Source organism: Rhinopithecus bieti, unplaced genomic scaffold, assembly GCF_001698545.2.
Source record: "Rhinopithecus bieti isolate Rb0 unplaced genomic scaffold, ASM169854v2 scaffold_31548, whole genome shotgun sequence".
Taxonomy (NCBI): domain Eukaryota; kingdom Metazoa; phylum Chordata; class Mammalia; order Primates; family Cercopithecidae; genus Rhinopithecus; species Rhinopithecus bieti.
The window spans coordinates 179769-203188 of NW_016814470.1; the positions used below are offsets into that span (position 1 = coordinate 179769).

General features: G+C 43.4%; 1 protein-coding gene and 1 long non-coding RNA gene across 2 annotated transcripts in view; one reads left to right on the forward strand and one right to left on the reverse strand.

Moving 5' to 3' along the window:
• The window catches only part of LOC108514753 (thrombospondin type-1 domain-containing protein 4-like), a 201659-nt gene that overhangs the window by 140708 nt on the left and 37531 nt on the right, over positions 1-23420 (reverse strand). The gene's annotated exons all lie outside the window — the stretch shown is intronic.
• Positions 10486-13884, forward strand: LOC108514754 (uncharacterized). Its single transcript, XR_001881327.1, has 2 exons — positions 10486-10693; positions 11913-13884. It is a non-coding gene; the product is annotated as an uncharacterized LOC108514754 (long non-coding RNA).

The following is a 23420-nucleotide window of genomic DNA, read 5'->3' on the forward strand; positions in this document are numbered from 1 at the left end:
CCACACACACCACACACACACCACACACACCACACACATCACTCACACCACACACACACTACACCACACACACACACCACTGACACGCCATACACACACACCACACACACCACACACACCACTCACACACCACACACACACACCACACCACACACACACACCACACATGCATCACACAAACACACCACACAGGCACCACACACACCACCCACACACCATACACACACCACACACACCACATACCACACACACACACCACACACACACCACACACACTACACAAACACCACACACACCACACACACACCACACACCACACACCACACACCACACACACACCACACACACTACACCACAGACACACCACTGACACGCCATACACACACACCACATACACACCACTCACACACCACACACACACCACACATGCGTCACACACATGCACCACACATGCACCACACACACCACTCACACACCATACACACACCACACACACCACACACCACACACACCACACACCACACACACCACTCATATGCCACACATACACACATACCACACCCACACCACTCACACACCACACACACACCACACCACACACACACACACACACACACACACACACAGTTATCTGGCCCAAAATATCAACAGTGTCTCGGGTGAGAAAACCCACTCTACAATAAGCCAGGCATGTCCTGGACACCTCTCAGCCTTCTTCTCTGCAGAGCCCCAGTTCTGACTTATGCAGAGAAGAGAAAAGCAAAAGAATCTAGTCCCCAGAGCATGGCCATCACAAATGAAAGGAGGAAGGGGGTGGGGCACAAAATCATAGGGAGCAAAGATTCAAAAAGAAAAGGTCCATAGGGAATGGGATTGTGGGAGGACACATGGGGACCCCGAGTGGTATCCCTGGATCTGCCTCTAATGTGCTGTGGCATCCATGCAAAGAGTCCAGGGAGGCCAATTTGTTTCTTGGTGCATCACTAGTGGCTGTTGACATAGGCTATTTTTAAATAAGGTCACTAATAAAATATACAGTAGGGGATTCCCAGGAAATCTACTATTAGGAGAACTTCTTAAGCCAGTTGACTAAACTTAATACTAATAAAGTTAAATTGTGAATATACTCAGACTAGGGCTGGCCAAGTAGGATGAAAAGGAATGTCGCTCTGATTCATTAAATGGTAGAGGCAGAGTCCTTGCAATAATTGGGTTATAGGGGAAGTTTTATTCAAAGACATAGAGGTCATCCCTGTTAGTGGATGGTGGAGTGTCCCCACATGCCTGGCTACAAGAGTTAACTCTACCTAGAGCCCACATATGTCAGCTGGGGTTCCTGGATGCCAGGGATACCTGGCCAGGAGGAGGAGGTAGACCATGAAAGATTAGCAACCTCCTTACCATGGATTTGAGCATCCTTCCGACCCATAACACCCTCTAGGCCAAAGCTACACTTGAAATGACACTAAGATAGTGATTTGGGTGAACTGAGGCAACTGTTCAACTAGGAAAAGGAGAGAGTAAGGGAGGAACGGGTGACCCCCGAAGGCCCTCCCAGCCTGATATGCAAGAATTCTCAGTGTCCTTGATGTAGGCCTAAGACAGGCTTACTACAAAGAAAGGGGACACAGCTGTCTGCCAGGAAGAGCCAAGTGAAGAAAGTGGCGTTTGGGCAGAACAGTCTTCTGTGCCAGCCTCAGGGGTCACAACCTTGTTGGCTTTTCCCATTCCTGCTTTGATTTCTTTTCCCCACTGCATTCTCCAGCCCTTTTTCTCTCTAAAGACAGTGTCTTGCTCTCTTGCCCAGGCTGGAGTGCAGTGGCACAACTGTGATCATAGCTCACTGCAGCCTCAAACTTCTGGGCTCAAGCAATCCTCCAGCCTCAGCCTCCCAGGTAGCTGGGTCTATAGGTTCATGGCACCATACCTGGTCAATTTGTTTATTTTTATTTTTTGTAGAGACGGGGTCTCACTATATTGTCCAGGCTAGTCGCACACTCCTGAGCTCAAGTGATCCTCCCACCTTGGCCTCCCAAAGTGTTGGGATTACAAGCATGAGCCACCATGCCTGACTGCATTCTCCAGCTTCTAAGTCACACATGTATATTCCTCTGAGAGCCTTTCCATTTGTGGCATCAACCCCATCCCCATACCCCAGTCACCCAAGAGTGCCAAACACACATACAGCCAGCACCCTATAACCACTTGCTCACTTCTCAGAGCCCAGTAAGGCTATTCAGGGGGCAGACAAGTGGCAGGTATTCAGTGAGACCCTCAGGCAGAGAAACACAGAACCTGACAGTCCAGTAGGGGCAGCAGGTGCAACCTTCTTCTTGGTGGCCCGTGGAGAACAAAGGCCAATCCACAAAGCCCATGGAGCACCGAACTCAGCCAGTGGAGCTCACTCTGCTGTCCTAAGCCTTGGAGCACTCTGGGGACCCTCTCATCTGCCAGGAAGCATAGCGGGTGCTTTCCCACGATGACAAATGAGAGCTCTACCAACTTGTGGAAGGGGGTCTGATTGTTGAACTTGGGAAATGAAAATGAAAGGGAGCACTGTTGGAACATCTGGGCTTCAAAACACATTTAAGGCATGAGCTCTAGAAACAGGAGATTCTTTTTAGTACTGAAAAGCCACATGAGGCAGCAGAAATCAAGGGTGTTGGACTGAACTGCCCAAACCATTGAGGAGAGGGCCACTTCCAAGGAAGGTAGGCTTCCCTGCTTCTGGTAGGAAGGCCCCAGAAACAGTCCTCTCTTATTTGTCCTTACGGGTTCTAAGCATAATCGAGCTATCACACTCTAGGGACTATGCTAAGTGCTGGCCATGCATCAGCCCTGATTCCCAGGATAACCCTGTGGGGCAGGTCTCAGTAGGTTTGTAAAGGAAACAGAAGTCAGAGAATAGCTCTCTTGCACTAAGTAGAAGGGCACATTTCAACCCAGGTCTGTTTTAAGAAGGTTTTCTGGGGCTTTCAAGAGCAGAGAGATTCATCTTTCTCTTTTTCTTGCCCCAAATACAAGGCCAAGCAGATGGAAACTACCTAATGAACGCAGAGTGGGTTGAATGAGTCCTTCCACCTTCATGCAGGAGTCCTAGACTTGACTTCCCTGAAATGTATGGCAGTCTTGACAACCCACCTGGAACCAACTCCTCCACTGGTTTCTGCCACGCACACCATGAGGCCATCTTCCTCCTCTCCCTGCTTCTCTGACATCTGCTTCTGCTGCTATTCCTCATTTAGAATCTCCCCCTAACACCAGAAGCTTTCTCTTTCCCATGTTCCTGCTTGCCCATGCTCACGGCTTGTCTAGAACGTAAGCCAGAGAATATGAGTGACAACAGTAGCCTGGCATTTCTGCCACCATCTTGATTGCCCCATTTCTGAAACTCATCTCACTATCTTCTCATCTGATCCACTCAAGAGCACCTCTTCCTCATGATACTTGGTGTCTGGTGGCAATACTGCCACTGTCCCTAAAGCCAAGGCCACAAAGTGGAGTCATTCTTTTTCTCTCTCTGTCTCCTTCACTCCTCCAACCTGGTCAGTTATCAAGTCTTCTGGATTCTTTCAATAATCTCTCTTTTTCAATTTGATTAGAATTCCCCTAATTTGGATCATAGAGTGCTTAGCAGAAAACTTTACCTACTGTAGCCTGGCTTTGAAAGCACGCAGTCCTGAGTTCAAATTCTTGTTCTGTGATTTATAAGCTCTGGGACTCTGGGTGGCTGCTATGGTTTCAATGTGTCTCCTTCAAAATTCAGGTGCTGCCAATGTGATAATATTAAGAAGTGGGGCCTCTAGGAGGTGATTAGGCCTTGAAGATCCCTCCCTCATGAATGGGATTAAGGGCCTTATAAAAGAGTCTTCTGCCACCTTCAGCTGGCTTGCTCTTCTGCCCTGTGAGGACTCAGCCGTCAGCCCTTTTACCCTTCTGCTTTCCACTATGTGAGGATACAGCAAGAAGGCCCTCACCTGATGCTAGCACCTGGAACTTGGACTTTTCAGCCCCTAGAACTGCAAGAAATAAGTTTCTGTTCTTTATAAACTACCCAGTCTCAGGCATTTTGTTATAGCAACACAAATGGGTGGACGCAGTGGCTATTCAACATGAATAAGCCTTAGTTTCCTCATTGGTCAAGTGTACTCAACTTGCAGGTATTGAATATGACAGATATCACATTGTACAGTGTCCTGAACATAGGGGGTGCTCAATAACTGGTAGCTATCACCAGTATTATTATGACTCCCAGGTGGTCTCCTTGCCACCAGTCTCTCCCCCTACCCCATCCACCTGACACACACCTCCAGAGAAATCCTCCTAAAATACCACCTTTATCAGTGTCTCCCCCTTAGCTCAAAGGGCTTCAGTGGATCCTCAGTACCAGAAGGATAAAGTCTATCTTGCCTAACCTGGTATTTAAGGTTTCTCTAGTATGGACTCAACCTGCCTTTTTAACTGGACTTGTTACTGGCCCTCCCCTGGCCACCCCCTACCTCCAATCTACAAACACAAATTCCTTCTGTGTACCCTAGAGGGGTCTACTTGGTATTGTCAGAAAACCTCATTCATTCTCACCTTCTGACTACACCCTTCTAGTGACCAGATAATTGTCCTCCCTCCCTGGCTCCATCTGCTAGACTCTTCCCATTTCTGCCATCCCAAACCACTCTGCATCCCAGAAGAGAGGTTGTCTTTTGCTAAACTCAACATTTCTTCATTGTCTTTTTATATATGCTAGAGTTGCCCTTCCTAGGATTGACTTATTTTGTTCGTACTCTTTTTATATTTTGGGACGGAAAACATCCCATATAGGGATGTATATACATCTCTATAGATTTTAATACTTCTTAGTGTCTCCCGTAGACTGAGTACAGTTATGTATCTTCCCAAACATTATTGCTTTTCTACCCTCTACAATGAATTAACACGAAGCCTTTCCCATAAAAGTAGTGGATAAATATTTACCGATTTCGAAAAACAGCCCCTAGTGAGAGTGTGGAGGGCCCATTCCACACGGTGGACTATGACAGACATGGTCCTAGCCCCGTGCTGGGCTCCGGAACGCCAGGCTGTGCTTCATTCCTGTTTCTGCTTCTCTGGTGGCCACGGGCTTTCCCAGGGCAGCTTCTCCAACTGGAATTCCAGATGTAACATCCCACAAGGTATAACTATGTGTAGTTTTCATTCCTCTGCAGAAGAGCCATGGGCTGTGTCTTATAATCCAACAGTGTAGGTAGGAGCCACCGAGGTGAATGTGCACTGAAGGCCGGGAACAGCTGGTGTCCAGAAGCCAGAGTTATGTATGGTTTTTGAGGCACTTAAAGGATACCATGAACAAGGAGCTGCTTTGGAGATGGGACTGGTAGGATCTAAATGAATTTGTAGGGGCCTTTCCAAATGGGGCCTGCATGCAGGGTCAAGCCTTGGCTTTAGTAAGAGAATGAGTGACACATAGGAACCAGGCCCAGCGGGGCAACAGGCCACACGAGATGGGGTCGGTAGAGAAATTATACCCTTACACTCCCACAGGTGCCCAGAGGGGCCAAATCCATGCCCCCACCCTGATTGTGGAAATGGCAGACTATTTCCAGACCCCTCTGCAGTGCCCTTAGTACCAAGGACTTGAGTGAGCTGGGCTTCTCAGTTGCAGGTGGCCGGGGCCAAGCTGGAGGAGGCAACATCTACTCAGTGGAAAGAAGACCAACCTCGGTTTGTGAAAACAGATGTAGGTGTCTGTTTCTCTCACCTATTAGAGAAAAGAAACAGAACATACCTAGACTGTACTTCTGTATTCTCACCAACTGTGTTAGTCTTTTTTCAAGCTGCTGATAAAGACATACCTGAGACTGGGAATTTATAAAGAAAAAGAGGTTTAACAAACTCACAGTACCACATGGCTGGGGAGGCCTCACAATCATGGCAGAAGGATAAAGGCATACCTTACAGGGCAGCAGGCAAGAGAAAGTGAGAGCCAGGTGAAAGGGGAAGCCCCTTATGAAACCATTAGCTCTCACGAGACTTACTACCATGAGAACAGTATGGGGAATCGCCCCATGATTCAATTATCTCCACCGGGTCCCTCCCACAACACATAGGAATTATGGATGAGATATGGGTGGGGGCCAAACCATATCACCAACCCTGCCAAACCATATCACCAACCCTGGCTGTTCTTCCTTTAGGTAACCAAGGTTCTGTGACCTGGGCCTGGAACGAAGTCCAAGCAGTCAGGAGAATCTGGAAATCCTAAGTCATGATCATTACAGTTGTCCCAAGGGTACCTAGAGGTATTTCCCTCTGCGTCATGTCTCAGTGTAATGCATGTTAATATTGTTAATCCTGTTCTGTTCAAGTTTAAGTGCTTGTGAAAATTATGCTCATAGTTCCGTATGGCCCATACCTCTACCACCACCCTAATCATCATGCTGTGCCAGTCAGTGAGAAGCAAGCTTATAGGAAAGAGGGGGTCCTTTCTGAGTGTGGACACCCAGTAAGAAACCCCAGACGATAACAGAGCAGGAGGACCATTTGAGGGTTGTGCCAACACTCAGATTTCCAAAGCTGGCCCAGCTCCTGATCAAAAGCAGGAACGAAGAGCGTCCCCCAGGATCCCCACCCATCCAATCAGAAGTCATTCGTATTCCTGTGCAGTCAGCGGTTTGCAGCCAGGTTTGGCTGGGGAGGTCCCACCGCTCATTTCTCTCCTAAACCTCCCTGGTGTGCAGCCAAGTCTCCATTTTATGCAAACTTTAAAAACAGAAATGTAGGAAGAAAAACGATTCCCATGAAGGATGGAAAACTAATCTAACAAGAGATTACAGCAGTGCAGAGGGCTGTTGGGGGATCCGGGCACCTTAGCAGAACAGCTCCCCGAGGGTAGGCAGCATCTCACATCCTTATTCATATTGTCCTGCACACAGACAGCTGTCATGGACAAGAGCATGAAGTCAAAATAAGTCAACTCTAGGAAGGTCAGCTCTAGCAAGGAAGCATGTTAGGAACTGCAGGGCACTGAAATAAGTATAGTTCCCATCCTAAAGAGTTTATGACCTGTCTAGGAGAATAACGCTGAAATACCTGAAAAAACTGTTGAAAGCAGGTTCACTTCAAAATTCACCAAAGGAGCCAGGTGCGGTGGTTCACACCTGTAATTCCAACACTTTCGGAGGGAGGCCAAGGCAAGCAGACTTGAGGCCAGGAGTTCAAGACTGGCCTGGCCAACATGGTGAAACCCTGCCTCTACTAAAAATATAAAAATTATTGGGGCATTGTGGCACGTGCCTGTAATCCCAGCTACTTGGGTGCCTGAGGCAAGAGAATCACTTGAACCTGGGAGGTAGCGATTGCAGCGAGCCGAGATGGCTCCACTGCACACCAGCCTGGGTGACAGAGCTCCATCTCAATAGATAAATAAATAAATAAATAAATAAAATAAAATCCACCAAAGGAATTTAAAACACAAGAGAGTACACACCAAAAAAAAAAAAAGGCTTTTGGAATTTGGATAGTTTGGAAAGGTCAAGAAGGCCGGGCACGGTGGCTCACGCCTGTAATCCCAGCATTTTGGGAGGCTGAGGCGGGCAAATCATGAGGTCAGGAGTTCGAGACCAGCCTGGCCAACATGGTGAAACCCCGTCTCTACTACAAATACAAAAAAAAAATTAGCTGGGCCTAGTGGTGGGCACCTGTAATCCCAGGTACTCAGGAGGCTGAGACAGGAGAATTGCTTCAACCCGGGAGGCAGAAGTTGCAGTGAGCTGAGATCCTGCCACTACACTCTAGCCCAGGTGACAGAGTGAGATTCCATCTCAAAAAATATAAATAAATAAAAAGAAGGCTAAGCATATGAGGTGGTGCTGCCCTTGGTGTATCAGATGTCACCAAGGATTTGGGCAAAAATGTAGAGGAGGAAAAGAATGAAGAGACCCTGAGACCTGGGAGTAAACCGGTTCATGTGGGACTGACTCATATGTGGAAGGATAAAAGGAGATGAGATTGCAACAGTGGGCTAGGGTAGATCTAGAAGTGCCTTGTGTGCTGATCCAGGGGCCTAAGTCTTTATTCCCTATGCGCTGGGAAGCCACTGAGAGCAGCGGCAAGGAGGTAGCAACCGAGTACGGCACTGAACAGTGAGAGCGCGGAGGCTCAGGATGAGCTTGAATTTCTGTTCCATCACTAGTCAGTCAAGGTTCCTATCCATCTCCAAGGCTGTCTCTTCAGAGACAAAACAGGGATAATAATAATCCTGTCCACTGATTCATAAGGTCGCTGTGAAGTTTAACTGGAATAACAGATGTACGTAGCACTATGCCCGGCATGCAGCAAATAATTAACAGATGGGCAAAGGCAGGAATGGCCAATGTGAGAGGCAGCACAAAGGAAAGGTGAACCAGACATGAACCGGATAACAGAGTTTAACGCATCCAAGAGCCCATGTCTAGGAGATCAGCATAGACACTGGTGCCCAGAAGGAAAATGGGGGAATCCAGAGACAGGGCCAATTTAGTGGGCACCAGAAGTTCTACAGACACTGTTGGGAGACTCGGACTCAGAACATCAGTCAGACCTGTGCCATGGATCTGGGGAAGGGATCCCAGGGGAAGGACAGTGTGTAGAGAAGTGCTATGGGACAAAGATGGTGGCCCTGGGGAAATGCTCCCACTAAGGAGCAGGAGAAGGCAAAGAGGTTAGTAAAGGACACAGAGAAGGAATGGAGAGGAAGCAGAAAAATTAGGTCCCCAGGAACAGACAGAGTGATCGACAGAGTCGGGAGGTTCAGGGAGAGCAAAGAGAAGAAGTGCTGTTTAGGGTGTGTTGGTGACTTCCACAATGAGCAATTTAGTAAAGCACGAGTGGCAGCCGTGAAGGGGGCGCAAGTCTAAATTTGGGAGGCCGGCCACTGAGCAGAGAGGAAAACCGTGGGGCTGAAAGTTGAGGAGTCTCTGTGTGAAAACATTTCCTCTCGATGGGACCCTCTGCATTCCAAAATTCACAAAAGGCAAAGAAAGCGAGGGGAGTGACACCTTCTGCTGTTAGAGACGAGTTTTTTGGGAACTGCTCCAGAAACATGGCTCCTTTCCAGCTATTCTAGGACAGTGGCTGCCGCCCATTTCAGCCTCCTGTCAGGAAGCCTCTGAGACAACAGTGTTGTCAACAGGTCTTTGGCTGCTTCTCCTTTCTATTCTGTTTGGCAGAAAAATAAAGAGGTGCATAGAAGAGAGGGGGATGCTCTGCAAGGGGAATCTTCAGGGAGAGGACAGGAGTTAGCAACTAGTTTTAGAGTTTGCACAGCTTCTAGCAACCCCCTCCATCCGATAGCTGCCAATCCTAACCATACCTTAGAATCACCTGTGATGCTCATAAAGCTGCTAGCAGCTGGACCCCACCTCAGACATGGAAGGGAGCCCAATAGTCTGGTTTTCTTTTTGTTTTGAATTTACTAGGAGATTCTAATGTGCAGCCAAGGTCAAGAACCACTCCCCAAGAGGTTCCCTCTCATGAACACTTAAGGCACACGTGCCACAAACAAACAGAATTTTTCAATGACTGATTTTGGAAGTGCTGGTTAGAAAGTCTAGCTTAGCAAACAATAATAGGTTTGGCTTGTGAGCCAACACCATTTGATCGGTATGGGCGGGCTACAGAGAGATGAGAGGGACCCTGAGCCAGGACTCAGTCAAAAAGAGCACAGTGGTCAGTGAATGATGTCTACCCCAGGTTTTGAGGAAGGGGGGGATGGCTCATATGTAGCCACCCTGGGTCTAGCTCCTCTAATCCTATCATGGCCTCCACAAAATAGACTCAAACCATCTCAGCTTGCAGAGTCCAGGAGCCCTCCACCCCAGCAGCTCCTGGGCAGGATGAGCATTGGCAACCTCTCTGGCAGCAGTTCTGTGTCCTCTGCAGAGTAGCAGTATGGAATGCAATGCTCAGGCCCACCGGAGTCCTCCTGAATCAGACACTCAGGGGCTGGAGCCCAGAATCTGTGTTTCAACAATGGATACATACTATCGTTGAATAACTATTACTCTAGTGGACTTAAAAAAAACAATGCACAGATTCTTAAGCTCCACCAGGAGTCACTAAAACAGAACCTTTGGGGACAGAGCCCAGAAACATGTATTTTTTAAGTACCTAGTGCTGAAATGGTGCTAATGCACAGTCAGGCTTGAGTATCACTGACCTAGTATTGCTCTCTGTTGGTTTCATTTCCTCAACAGCATTACTAGAAAAAATCAAACTATTCACAGAGACCTGCTTGATGATAATTACCCTGGCAAGGTGCTCAACAATGCATACAGCTGGTCACCACCAGCAGTTCCCCTACCCTCTCGGCAGCTTATTTTCTCCATCTGCAAAATGAAGATGCTCTGATCTCACAAGACTGGGTTGCTGTGGCGACCATGGAGTGAGAGCACCTGGCTTAGGGTGTGTCCATGTGTTGAGTACTCAATGATTCTAGTTGAAAGAAAGAAAAAAGGAAGGAGGAAAAGAGGAAGAGGCAGGCACAAGACAAAATGAATCTCTCCGCTGTGCACATGGAGCCTTAGCTTCGATTCCAGTTGAGTAAAATTATGAAGAAGATGATTCCCCATATGGAGCACAGATAAACACCCTGTGGCGAGTCACTCACTCCCCGAAGGCCCTCTGAAGGATCACGCATGTCCTGACTGCACAGCCTGCTCCTGTAAGTGTATCCTTTTGTTTTGTTCCTGTCAGAAATCATGCTACAATAATTATTTTAACTGATGTTAAAAGAGCAAGCTCATGTCAACTCTTGGCTGGAAGCTTCTGGAAACCAAGACACCAGAACATCCGTTTGCCTCACCCTGTCACAGGTGAAAATTTTTAATTTACCTAGGAAATCGAGCAGGCCATGGGAGAGGGGCAGGCAGCATGGTGTGATGGTTTGGAGGCAGCTTCTGCAGGTCAGATCCTCTGTCTTCAGCTGGTGGTGGAATGACCAGTCCTACAACAGGACCAGTTGAATCCTCCTGTTCACCTTGGCTATTTCATGCCAGTATCTCTATGGCTTCCTTCAGCCCCCAGGGTAAAGCACGAGTTCCTCACCTGCCTTTCAAGCCTTCCAGATCTGTCCCTCCCCTCTCACAGCTCCCACTCTCCTCTTCCCAGAGGAAGCTCCACCTCGGTGACCCTTTGAGAGCCATGGAATATACCCTTAACTCACATGGCTCCCATACCTTTGCCAGCCTCTCTCCCCCTTTTTTGAGTCATCCTCATCCTTCGAAGCCAAGGCCAAGTCCTAGAACTAAATGAGCCTCCTCTATCACTCTCAGCCCCAGTGGCTCACTTCCTTCTGCAAACACCTAACTCCTCTGCCTCCAATCTCTACCTTGTTTTGAAATTACCGTATTTACCGTCATCCTTTCCACCCCTTTTATCTTATGAACACTTGACAGACATGAGTAGGGTGACCTAGTAATTCATTGTCTAATCAGGATCACTTTTGAAAAGAGGCACTATTAATAATTGTATCAGGATAACAAGCATAAGCAATGATTGTCCCAGACAAAGCAGGATGTCTGGTTACCTTAAAATTAGTCCCATCCTAAGTCTGTTTATATCCCTCTCAGCACCTGGGCCTTATAAACATGAGTTGATACAGTGAAATGCTGGGAACTAAACTCACTGTTGATGGAGGTTTAGGAAGATTAATCTGGCAGTGCTGTGTAGGGTAGATGAGAGCTAGAATAACAGCTCACAGTTATGAATAGAAATGAGTAAGTGACATGCTGCTTTTATTTCATTCTCTATAGAAATGCAAATGCAGCTCAAGGGCTGATGTAAGGTTGAAACAAGCCTTGCATGAGAAATGCAGTTTGCATAGTTTAATACAATTTAATATCTACTCATGGCCAGCTACGCATCTGTCTCTAATTCCACAGCCACAGTCCTTTCAAAGTCACTGCCTTTGGATGTAAGTTTCTCAGAGAGAATGAGCCTTGTGTCCAATGCCTGGAAAGCAACAGCATTTGGCCACCAAGTTCCTCTTCATCCTCACCAAGCAGCTTTTCCTGTTTTGTTTTAGCTCCAACGTTAGGACAATGGACAAGTCAATCAGTCCAGATTACCCTGCACCAGGGAGGAGAGACACCTGACAGCTATACCCTTCACCAAGATCATGGGGACAAAGGCACAAGGGTAATAGAAGCTGCAGGGAGAACGCAATTCTCATCAACCCTTGGGGTTGCCGCATTGTTTTTGCTCTGTTTTCCAGAAAGTCTTTAACGGAGGAGAAAGGGTGTGGAGGAAGGGAGGGCCTTGCCTATTAGTAGATATTTCAATGCAGTCATCACCCTCCCGCCATTCAATGTCAGGGATCAGCCCTTGCAAAGGAGCAGTCATTGGACAATGGGCACAATCAGGGCTCTGGGCTTTTCTGTCCTGCTGCACATTAGACCCGCCTTCCTCTGCTGAAAAGGCTGCTTTTCCACTAAGCATGCCCTATGTATGGAAAAAACTTCCACCTCTGGTTTGCTCTCATTTGTACCCACCCACTGCAAACTAAAATTGCATGAAGCAGGGGCCAAGACGGTTTTCCTAGTACAACGAATATCTGCCAACTCTAAATACAAAGACTTAGATCAATGATGACTAGTCAATTATGGAAACTTGAGAAAGGGGACTATTTATTTATTCCTTACCTTTCACTGAGCAGTTTAGAGGCTTTCATTGGAAATATCATTAATCATCTGAAATGCCTTGCAATAATACTGGTATCCCCATTTTACAGTTTATCATGTACTAGGCTCTGTGGTAGGTTCTGGGGATACAGACTTGAACCAGACATAGTCTTTGCTTTCAGGGCATCTGCAGTACAAAGCAAATGTCACAGAAGTTAAGTGACTTGTTCAAGGCCCCTTGAAGTCCAGCTTGGGAGACTAAGAACTCAACATCCCTGTGGATCCTGCCAGCCCTGCCAACTTTCCCAGAGAGGCCCAGCTGTTGAGCTTAATCTCAGAGTCACCGGAACAACCACTTCAAGGTTGAATTAGTCACCCCAATCACATGGGAACATTACCTAATTAAGTGGCTCTGCCACTTGAGGGGCAAGGAGAACTGAAGTCGGATGTTGGGAAGCACAGGTTACTCTTCCATGACAACAGGTCACATGGTTCAAATCCCGGAACCATGGGCAGGACCAGGTTGTATAAATGAGGTTCAGCTGCCCCGGCTCCCACTGCCACCCTGGCACACAAAGGTCATCTCATCCATTTGCTCCGTGTCTTCATATTTGCTATTCCTCATCCCAGAATCATGGCCTCTTCCTTCTTCCCTCTGGATAATGCCTCTTTTCCCCGCATTGCATCTTACTTATTTATTTTTTAAATTGTCCCTGGATAATTCTTACTTGGCTTTTAAGATTCAACTTAGAAATCTTCTCTTTGAGTCTCAATTTCTTCCTTTGTATTAAGGGGACAATAGTAGCTTCTACTACACAAAGTTGTTCTGAGGATTAAAAAATAGATAATGTGTAGAAAGCACAGTGCCCAGGATATACAAAGTGTTTAATAAACATTGGTTGTTACTGTCATCATCATCACTCTGCTCTGTGATCCCAAACTCTGGCCAGACTTTAACCGTTGCAATGCACCTCCTGACTGCACTGCACTCATTTATTCCTGTCTTCCCCATTAGGCTCCGGGCTCTTCCATGGAGGGAAGCATATCTCCAGTGCCTGGCACACAGTAGGTGTTCAATAAACCTCCTGCATTATTTGAATCAACGAATAAATCCATACTAAACAATAAGCCCTCCTCCTGCGGGTCTGTGTGTCTCTGTGACCTGTCCTCCCTGTGAAAGGCACAGGAAGAAAATAAAGGAAGAGAACAGAATGTTCTTGATGCTACTCAGAAATATTCTCAGACAAAGATTCTACAAAATTCATTTGTACTTTGACATTTTATGGCCTTCATTTTCTCTGAGTGCTTTCTATAGATGCTGTTGTTATTTTTTTCACTCTAAGGACAATGCTCTCAAAGCCACGGTTATAAGAGAAAGTGGAAAATTAAAGCAGGCCAGGCGCGGTGGCTCAAGCCTGTAATCCCAGCACTTTGGGAGGCCAAGACCGGCGGATCACGAGGTCAGGAGATCGAGACCATCCTGGCTAACACAGTGAAACCCCGTCTCTACTAAAAAAAATACAAAAAAACTAGCCAGGTGAGGTGGCGGGCGCCTGTAGTCCCAGCTACTCGGGAGGCTGAGGCAGGAGAATGGCGTAAACCCGGCAGGCAGAGCTTGCAGGGAGCCGAGATCCGGCCACTGCACTCCAGCCTGGGCGTCAGAGCGAGACTCTGTCTCAAAAAAAAAAAAATTAAAGCAGATCCATGCGGCCTCAGCACAATGAAAGCAAGGTAGGCCAAAGAGAAGTCAGGTAATGCATGGATTTATGGTCCAAATCATAACCTGTTCGCATAAACCACCAACGTCACAGGAGGAAATTCCAGTGGCAATATATTTTGAACAATATTCAATACAATATAATTCCAGTAAAGGCCCTTTGAATTAGGTATAATCTTTTTCCATCCTAAGATCTTTATATTTGACTTAAATGGAATCCTGTATCTGGAAAGGAGCTGAACGTGTATTAAAAGTGACCACTATTTGCTTAGAGAACTAACAGTTTTAAAGAGGTTAGTCTTAGGGAAGTGTAGGTGTTAGGAAACCTGCTGCCAGCAACGTAAACTCTGTGGCCAATGGGTTTAGCTCAAAGGTTTTAATGCAATTTAAAAGGTCAGTTTACGCCTCACAGGAGACTTATCAGTTAGCAGAAGCTCAAGGTCAGCCTAAAGGCAGGGAAGAAATGGGTTTAGTGTTCAGCATAGGGAGAACCAAAAAATAGGGTTTGGAGAGCAGGTAAATCTCAGTGACATTACTACCATGAAAACAAAACAAAACAACAAAACGAAACTACTTCTATCACATTTCAGGTCAGCGTGAAGGTAATCTAATGACGGACAGTTGTATATGACCAGGATGGAATGTAGGAGCCTAAATCTAACTACAGCAGAAACAGGGGACAGTCCAAGGAGCAAGCTGCCACTTTCTATAGACCAAGGGAGATGGTGCCATGTGAGCAGATGGGAGGATATGCATCACTGGGGTTCAGAACTTTGCAGCCAGATGCCTGCATTTAAATCCATGCTTCTGCCGCTTGGTAGCAGTGGATTTAATGTCTCTATGCTGAGGTCTCCTCATCTGTGAAATTGAGACAAAAATATCTGCCTTAGATGGCAAATGTGAAAAATTAACAGGCCTATCCTTATAAAGTGCTTAGCCCAGGGTCTGGGACACGGTGAGCATTCGATCAACATTAACCATCTGTGTCACTCTTAACAAGGGCAAGGGGCATGGAGAACCTGGACCAAGAACCATACTGCCCCATCTCACATAGCAAGATTTCCCAAGTGTGAGATTTTGAGACACCTGCTTCTTCTCCGTAGTGATAAGCAGTAAATTCCTTAAGCTACAAGGGCTGGGAGGCTTGTCTTCAAGGGCAGCCACAATCAGAAGTCCGAAGAAGGCTATGTGCTTTCTTCCTCTTTCCAGAAAAGCCCGAGATTGAGAAGGGGGAGAATACTTTAAAGAGGAGTCCCTCCTACTACAGAGATCTCAGTATAACAGCAGAAATGACCCTGTGCCTCCAAACATGTGGTTCAAGAGGCAGATCTAACACGACTCTTCAAACTCTTCATACTCTCAGATTGTGTGGGTTTCTGTGAAGCAGGCAAACTCAAGAATAAGAGAAATATTCCAGGCGTCAAAAACAAGCCCAGGGAGAAGAGAAGATGACAACATGTAACCAGCAGCTGCCTTAGAATGCAGGGGGCAGCCACAGTGCCACCTCTGCAGGAGGATTTACCAGTTTAAATAGGTGGTTCTCAAAACCGCAGGCAATTTTGTCCACAGAGGGACATTTCGCAAAGTCTGGGACATTTTTTGCTTGTCACAGCTGAAAGAGTTTCTTACTGGCATCTATTGGGTAGAGACCATGGATGCTGCTAAAATTCTAACAGGACAATCCCACAAGAAATAATTATCTGGTCCACAAAAGCAACAGTTTCAAGGCTGGGGAACTCTGATGTGGATAAATCAGGCCTGGGTAGACAGTACCCATGACATAGAAGGAAAGTGCCTTGAGAAGAAACATGTTTGGGTACCCAGCTTTAAAGAGGTTGGTCTTAGGGAAACTGATGTGCCAACAAGGCAAATTCCATGGCCTGGCATTTGTTGCAGCAACAACAGTAACAACACCACCTACATAGTATTTACTATGAGTCAAACAATATTCTAAACCCCTTATCTGTAACTCATGCAATCCTCAAGACAACCTCTGTGATAGGTACTATTATTACTCTCATTTTACAGATGAGGAAACTGAGGCACTGGACCTTGCCCAAGGTTCAGAATTACTAAGCAGCAGAACAGAGGTATTAACCAGGGAATCTGGCTTCAGAGTCTGCTATGGTTTCGCTGTGTCCCCATCCAAATCTCATCCTAAACTGTAGCTCTCATAATTTCCACATGTTGTGGGAGGGACTGAGTGGGAGGTAACTGAATCATGGGGCAGTTTCTCCATACTATTCTCGTGGTAGTGAATTAAGTCTCACAAGCTCTGATGGTTTTACAAATGGGATTTCCCCGGCACAAGCTCTCTCTTGCCTGCCGCCATGTAAGGCATTCCTTTGCTCCTGCTTTGCCTTCCGCCATGACTGGGAGACCTCCCCAACCATGTGGAACTGTGAGTCAATCAAATCTCTTTCCTTTATAAATTACCCAGTCTCAGGTATGTCTTCATTAGTAGCATGAGAACAGACTAATACAGAGTCCAGGTTCACATGGTAGGCACTTGATACATGTGTGATGAGTTAATGGAGAAAAATAAATGGACATGGCTATAAGCAAAAGCATGCTTCAAATGTATAAAAAAATACAAAGAGAATACAATTGGGAACAAAAGGACATTGACTTCTGCTCTGTTTCTCCAAACTAACCAAGGAGTGTGCATCCCTGGTAGGGAAGGAAGACAGTTGACACGGGAAGTCTCCACTTGTCAAATTCCTACGTCATCAAAAATCAGATCACATCATCACTGGGAGGAAAAGATAGACCACTAACATACAAAGACAGTGCCCAGAAGACTGTGCTATGATTCATTTTGTTCCCCAAAGACTAAGATTTGTGGCCTAAGTGATAAGTTATTCTGTCTGTCAAAACTTTGTTTTAACTGTAATCTGGCCTGGAAACATAACATAGTGGGGAATTTAGAAGTTATTTTAAAAACACCTTTTTATGGTTTGGGTTTTGTGTGTATAAGTGTGGGAGGGAATGGAAATTTTGAGAAAAAAATTAAAGTACATAAAATACTCATTTTTTCTTAGAACTATTTATAGTCCTAAAGTCACTGTGTTACGGTCGAAATGCACAAAAATATCTACTCTGTATAACTTGGGTTTACTTATAAGAGGACCACATTTAAGATATGGGTATCAGAGTAGAGTTTGTTCAGACACTAATAAATTTATAATGTATTTATTTTTCAATATTGCTATAAATTGAATGACAAGCTTCCAAAGAAAGGAATTTGTACTCTCAGATTGTGTAGGTTTCTGTGAAGCAGGCAAACTCTAGAACAAGAGAAATATTCATATATAGAAAAACTAAGGTTTTTTTGCCTTTGAACTCAGTAGTGATTAAATACTAAAAGAGTTATTTAAGAAATCAGGGCAGAGGGGGTGTTATAGAGAAGGAACACTCAAAAGTCAATGTGTATCGTTTTTGCCATAAAAAATGTGTGCCGGTAGCCCCAGTTTTCCTCGTGTCTCCAGCTTACATCATCCCCAATGTCCACTTCCTCTGATGGTCTCTCAACATCTTCTGCAAACAGAATCGGTGACCCAAGATTTTTTTAGGTCTCATATTTCATTTCTTGATTTGGAGCTCACCCACCAGGGAACAACTCCTTTCATAATCTAGAGATGGAGGGATGTGAAGGAGGCAAGAGTTAACAATAGGAGTCAGGCAGATCTGCCTTGATGGAAGAGGAATCATTATGGCTTCTTTCTGGTCTTCCTGTCACCAGGTTAACACTAAGATGGCAAGGACCAAGACTCCTCCACAGGAGACAGTTGGTAGATACCACTAGGATGGGAGAGTGAAATACCAATTAAAGTCAAGTCAGCCAAAGTTGGGGATGGCAAAGAGGGACTCTGTCCACAGTGGAGAAGGCCATAAGCATTAGTAGAGATGTTCCTTCTATGTTCCACTTTATGCCTCCAACTCATGGGTACAAGCATACTCAGAAACAAGTCAGAAATTTGAAGGGGAATCCTGGCCCTAAACAAAGAAGAGGCTAAGATGCCAGGACTGTACCATTATTCCCAAACTAAAAGCCTGAAGATGTTCTCCTTCTGCAACATGGTAAAGGGCTTTCCAAACACAGACACAAAGTTTTAAGCTTTTGCTCCATTTTAATAGAAGCAAATTAGATTTTTTCTGCTGTTGACTTTGAATCCAAGAAATTTAGAGCAGCATGAATTAGTGAACACTGAAATTCTTTTCTTAAAAGGTCTTTTACTCCAATTTCTTTATTTTTTCATAAGCAGAAATGCTCTTAATTTTTCAGCAGCAGTCAGTTATATTTATGCCATTAGAAACAGAAGGCTTGACAAACACCAGCTGGAAGAGACACAGTGTCTGCTTTAGAATCAGCTTCCAATTCTGTAGGGGTTCTGGGCTGGACACTCTCAAATGAGAGTATGCCTTATGCTATTCTTTAAAAAGCATCTTTGTTTTCTGGTCACTCCCAAGGGGCAATCTCATGCTGTTCCCGAGACTTTTATTGCCATTTCAGTACTGGCATTTGATTCACTGCATTGTCTTCTTCCTCCTTTTCCTCCTCTTCTTTTTTTTTAATTGAGGTATACATAAAGTTCATAAAGTATGTTCACTGTAAATGTATGAATTCTTATACTTTTAAGACCCATGTAATCCCCACCTTTGTCAAGATTTAGAATATTTCCAACACCCTGGAAGGTTCCCTCATGCCCCTCACTATTCAATTGCCACCCTCACCCCCTGTTGGTATCCAATATTCTGATTTTATTTTCATCAAAAACTATCTTTGTCTATTCTTGAACTAAATATACATGGAATGATACTGTACATACTTTTGCATCTGGCTTCTTATTGCCAATATAATGGCTCTGAAATTATTTTGGTCGTTGCTCATATCAGTAGTTCATTTTAAACAGTTTCATTGAGGTATAATTGACACATAATCAATTATACATATTGGAAGTGTACAATTTGATGTTTTCTCATATGTATTCACCCATGAAACCACCACCACAATCAGATAATGCACATATTCATCACCCAAAAGTTTTTGTATCCGTTGGTAATCCTCATTTCTTCCCTTACTCTCATCCCTCCTAAACACTGAACATCTTTTTATGTGCTTATTGACCATTTGTATATCTTCTTTGGAGAAATATTTATTCAAGTCCTTTGCTCATTTATGAATCATGCTGTTTGCTTTGCTGTTGTTGAATTTTTTTTTTTTTTTTTTTTCTGATGGAGTCTTGCTCTGTCGCCCGGGCTGGAGTGCAGTGGCTGGATCTCAGCTCACTGCAAGCTCCGCCTCCTGGGTTCACGCCATTCTCCTGCCTCAGCCTCCCGAGTAGCTGGGACTACAGGTGCTGCCACCTCGCCCGGCTAGTTTTTTGTATTTTTTTAGTAGAGACGGGGTTTCACCGTGTTAGCCGGGATGGTCTCGATCTCCTGACCTCGTGATGCTGTTGTTGAATTTTAGAAGTTCTCTGTATACTCTGGATATCAATCCCTTATCAGATATATGATTTGCTAATACTTTCTTCCATTCTGTGAGTTGCTTTTATACTCTGTTGATAGTGTCTTTTTGAGGTACAAAATTTTAATATTCATAAAGTCCAGTTGGCTATTTTTCTTTTGTTCCTGGTGCCTTTGGTGTCATATCCAAGAAATCATTGCCAAAACCAATATCATGAAGATTTTGCTCTACGTTTTCTTATAAGAGTTTTATAGTTTCAGGTTTTACATTGAAATGTTTGATCCACTTTGAATTAATTTTTATACATGATGTCTTTTCCCATTGAATGGTCTTGGCACCATTGTCAAAAATCATTCGATCATATATTCTAGGGTTTAATTCTCAGCTGTCTATTCTATTCCATTGACCTCCATGTCTGTCTTTATGCCAGTGTCACACTGTTTTGATTACTATAGCTCTGCAGTAAGTTTTGAAATCAGAAAGTATGAGTCCTCCAACTTTGTTATTTTTTCAAGATTATTTTGACTATTTGGGGTCCTTTGAGACTCCATATAAATTTCAGAATGGCTTTTTTCTATTTCTTTCAAATAGAAAATTGTCCATATATATGTATAAAGATCAACTGTCCATATATATGTGTGTGTGTGTGTGTGTGTATGGGTCTATTTTTATGCTCTATTCTATTCCATTATCTATTTGCCTATCTTTACACCAATAACAACTGGGATTTTGATAGGAATTGCATTAAATCCATAGATTGCTTTGCATAGTACTGATATCTTAACAATACTAAGTTTTCCAATTCATGAACATGGGATGTCTTTATACTTCTTTATGTGTTTAATTTCTTTCAGCAATGCTTTGTAGTTTTCATTGTACAAGTTTTTCACCTCCTTGATTAAGTTCATCGCCAAGTTCTTTATTCTTTTGATGCTATTGTAAATAGAATTGTTAACTTGATTTGCTTTTCAGATTGATCTTTTTAGTATATAGAAATGCAATTGATTTTTGCATGTTGACCTTGTATCCTGCTACTTTGGTGAATTCATTTATTAGTTCTAACAATCTTTTTGTGGATACTTTAGGATTCTACATATAAGATCATATCATCTGTGAAGAGGAAAAGTATTCCTTCTTCATTTCCAATTTGGAAGCCTTTTATTTCTTTTTCTTGCCTAATTGCCTTTCCTAGAACTTCCAGTTCTGTGTTAAATAGAAGTGGCAAAAGCGGGCATCCTTATTTTGTTCTTGCTTTCACCATTGAGTATGATGTTCACCGTAGGTTTTTCTTATATGGTCTTTATCACATTGGAGTAATTTCCTTCTATTCTTAGGTTGTTGAGTCTAAGTTAGTTTTTGTATATTGTACAAGATATGGATTGAAGTTCACATTTTGTTAAAAGACTACTTTTCTCCTTTATAAAATCAATTGTCCATATATATATATATATATATGTAGGACTATTTTCACGCTCTATTCTATTCCATTATCTATTTGCCTATCTTTACACCAATAACATGCTATCTTGATTACTGGAGCTGATAATATATAGATTACGGAGTACAAGTCTTGCAATTTTCTTCTTCTTTTTAAAATTTGTTTTGGCTATTCTAGGGCTTCTACATTTTCATAAGAATTTTTAATCAGTTTGTCAATTTATATTAAAAGTCTGCTAAGAATTGTATTCGAATTGTGTTAAATCTATAGGTCAATTTGAAGAGAATGGTTATCATAACAATATTGAGTTTCTTGACCCATAAACATCGTACATTTATCCATTTATTTGAAATTTTTTTTTTTTTTTGAGATGGAGTTTCACTCTGTCATCCAGGCTGGAGTGCAGTGGCATGATCTTGGCTTACTGCAACCTCTGCCTCCCAGGTTCAAGCAATTCCCTTGCCTCAGCCTACTGAGTAGCTGGGATTACAGGCGTGTGCCACCACACCCTGCTAATTTTTGTACTTTTAGTAGAGATGGGGTTTTGCTATGTTGGCCAGGCTGGTCTCGAACTCCTGACCTCAGGTGATCCACCCACATCAGCCTCCCAAAGTGCTGGGATTACAGGCGATATTTGAATATTTTTATGATTCCATTTTATTTCATTTCTGGCATATAAGCTAAAATGCTTTATTTTGTCACTTTGATGGCTGTTTTAGGGTTTATAAACTTACATCTTTAACTTATCACAGTATACCTTCAAGTAACGTGATACCATTTTACATGCATCATAATAAGAACCTTATAATATCATACTTCCTTTTATGATAGTCTTCCAATTCATGAACATGGCATGTCTTTATACTTATTTATGACTTCTTTAATTTCTTTTAGCAATGCTTTGTAGTTTTCATTGTACAAGTTTTTCACCTCCTTAATTTATCCTTTTCAGGCATTTATACTATTACTGTTATACATAATTTACTTATACATATGTTATAAACTCTACAACAGATGAGTATTATTTGTATTTAAAGAGTCAATCTTTAAAAGATGCTTAATTTAGGAGAAATTTTAAAATATAGTTACCTATGTAGTTATCATTTTGGTGCAGTCATTCCTTTGAGAAAATCCATATTTCCATCTGATATTTTCCTTCAGCCTAAAGAACTTCCTTCAACAATTCTTATGGGGCAGGTGTAGTGTAGCACTTGTATGTCTGAAAATGTCTTTATTTTACCTTCATTTTAAAAGATATTTTACTGAGTATGAGATTTTAGGTTAACAATTTTATTCTTTTAGTACTTTAAAGATGTTGCTTCACTTGCATGAATGACAGGAGGTAGAGAATTTACTGTCATTCTTAACTTTGTTCCCATGTATGTAATATGTCTATTTTTCCTAAGGGCTTTTAAATTTTTTTTCTGTATCAGTGGTCTTGAGCAATTTGATTATGATGTGACTTGATGCCATTTTTTTTTTTCATGTTTCTAGTACTTGGAGTTTATTGACATTCTTGGATTTATAGTTTTCATCAAGTTTGGAAACTCTTCTATTATTTCTTCAAATATTTTTTCTGTCACCCCTATCTCTTCTCCTTTTGGTACTCTAATTGCCCATATATTAGCCAACCTGAAGTGGTCCCAGAGTTCACTGATGCTCTGTTCATCTTTTTTGAATTCTATTTTTCTTTTTATATTTCACTTTGGAGAGTTTCTGCTGTAATATCTTCAAGTTCACTTGTTTTTTTCTTCTGCAATGTCTAATCTGCCATTAATCCCATCCAGTATATTTTTCATCTCAGATCTTGTCATTTTCATCTCAAGAAGTTAGATTTGGGTGTCTTTTTAATATCTTCCATGCTTCTACTTAACTTTATGAATATATGGAATATGGTTTTAGTAATTTTTAATATCTTTGTTTCCATATTCTAAAATATGTGCCAGTTCTGAATTGCTTTCAATTGCGTGATTATTCTCCTCATTACAGGGAATAATGTTAATATTTTTCTGCTTCTGTGCAAGCCTGGTAATCTTTGACTAAATGCTAGACATCTTGAATTGTACCTTGTTGGGTGCTGGATATTTTTATATTCCCATACTTTGTGCTAGGATACAGTTAAGTTATTTAGAAACAGATTAATCA